The following is a 2,417-nucleotide window of genomic DNA, read 5'->3' on the forward strand; positions in this document are numbered from 1 at the left end:
AAAGACCAAGAGGTAGTCTTGGTTTGAACAGAATAAAGGCATATGGTCTAGTTTAAAATTAGTAAAGTGCATGTCAGGGATGTATTCTTTTAACATTGTTAGTTTGTATGCTGAAAAAGTAATCCAAGAAGCAGTGCTATATGAAGAAGGATGTAGCATCAGGCTTAGAGGAAGAAATTCTTCAAGATGTGCAGATGGCACGCCCTTGCTTGCTGAAAGTGAAGAGGATATGAAGCACTTGCTGGTGAAGAGAAAAGACTGAAGCTTCAATGTGGATTACACCTGCATATAAAGAAAACAAAGTCCTCACAGCAGGACTAACAGGCAACATCTTAATAAAGGGATAAAATACTGAAGTTATTGGGGATTTCATTTTCGTGGATCCACAATCAACACTCAAGGCAGCAGCCAAGAAGTAAAAAAGTGTATTTCACTGGGCAAAAGAGGTCTCCTACAAAAGAGAAATCCTGCAAAAGACTTCTTTAAAGTATTACAATGAAAAGATACCACCTTCAAGACTAAGGTTTTCTTGCCCCAAGCCATGGAATTTTCAATAATTTTATATGCATTCAAATGGTGGACTAGGAATAAGGAAGATGGAAAAATAATGGATGCATTTGAATTATGCTGTTGGTGAAGAATATTAAATATACCTTGCATTTTGAGAAGAACAAACACATCTATCTTGGAAAAAGTACAGTCTGAATGTCCCTTAGAGGCAAGGATGGCAAGGGTCCTTCCATACTTTGAACATCTTATCAGGTTATGTTGTTGTTGTTGTTAGATGCAGTCCAGTCAGTTCAGACTCACAGTGACCCTACTACAACAGAAAGAAACATTGCCCACCCTGCACCATTTTCACGGTTGTTTCTGTGCCCATGTTGCCGGCGCCGTGTCAGTCTACCTCAGTGAGGATCTTCCTTTTTCACTGGTCCTCTTCTGCACCACGAATAGTGTCCTTTTCTAGGACTGACATCTCTTGATAACATGTCCAACGTTCCTGAGAGGAAGTCTTGTCATCCTTGCATCTGTACTTTGAAGACAAATTTGCTTGTTCTTCTGGCAGGCCAGGTATTTTCAGTATTCTTCACCAACACTATAATTCAGAACATCATTTTTTCTTGCGTTTTCCTCATTCATTGTTCAGCTTCATATACATATAAGGTGTTTGGAAATATCAAGGCATGGGTAACACCTCTCTTAGTCTTCACAGTGACATGAGTGCTCTTTAACACTTTAAATAGATCTTGCGCTGGAAGAGCTATGCTACTAGTCTTATTAAAGATTAATTTTAAGAATTGAAAAGTTTATTCAAATAGAAAAGCATTCCAACATATGTTTTAACTCTTCTGTAGTTCCTCATGTAGGAGATGATTAAGACATGTCTTGAATCATTGCCCTGAACCTATTTTATTGAATTGATTTAAGTTGTTTAGCTTTAAGATGTATGTTGAGTTATGAAAAACTTGATAAGTTCTGTTGGCCAATCTCCTCCAATAACCTGATATAAGATATTCTTAGTACTCTTCAACATCGTTTTCATATGACTGCTTGAAGAACATAAGGTATAATTATCATAGTTCATATAAGGTTCCCATTTCTGATTTCCAATTATTTTCTGTTACCATTCAACTGCTATATTAGCATATGGGCAATAGAGGCCACCATGCCTGGCAATTTTCTGTGCAGTGAAGAATCAGTGAAGAGGGGCAAGATGCAAGCTTAGGAGGTGTGTTTCCAGCAGTTTTGAAAATAAGCCCACATTTTATTCTGAAATAGCGCTTTAATATCAATATGGATTTTTTGGGCAATATCTTCTTTGTCATTTCCTTGGAATATATATAACAAGTGGGGTTTGCTTGGTAGCTTGTTATAAGTTTCAATTCCTTATATATTAAATTCAATAATAGACCATATGAGTAGCCGTTATTTTTAGATCTAATTTGCTCTTCTTTCTCTGAGAGGTAATCTTGGGTTATTGGTGTTAGCATCATATTTTGATGTAATATATGTATTTAATTACATAAATGGCTCTGAGCACACTGCTTTTACTGCACTCAATAAATTTGGTAAGTTATATTTTCATTTCCATTTAATAAAAATATTCTCATGAGATTTCTCCTGTGATTTATGGGTTATTCAGAATTGGGTTGTTTAATGTCCAATTATTTGGGTGGGGGGTGGGAGTGGGGGAGATTTGCAGGGGACATCAGGCTATCTTTTGGTGACTAATTTCTAGTTTAATTCTGTTTTGATCTGAGATGCCTTTGTATGACTTCTATTCTTTAAAATTTATTAAAGTGTGTTTTTAGACCCAACATGTGACCCAGGTTGGTTAATGTTCTGTGTGCAGTTGAGAACAACATGTCTTCTGTTGATGTTAACACACACAACTGACAGCGATCTGTGTAAAATAT

This window comes from Echinops telfairi, unplaced genomic scaffold, assembly GCF_000313985.2.
Source record: "Echinops telfairi isolate 266 unplaced genomic scaffold, ASM31398v2 ScPeMD7_443;HRSCAF=831, whole genome shotgun sequence".
In the NCBI taxonomy this organism is placed as follows: Eukaryota; Metazoa; Chordata; class Mammalia; order Afrosoricida; family Tenrecidae; genus Echinops; species Echinops telfairi.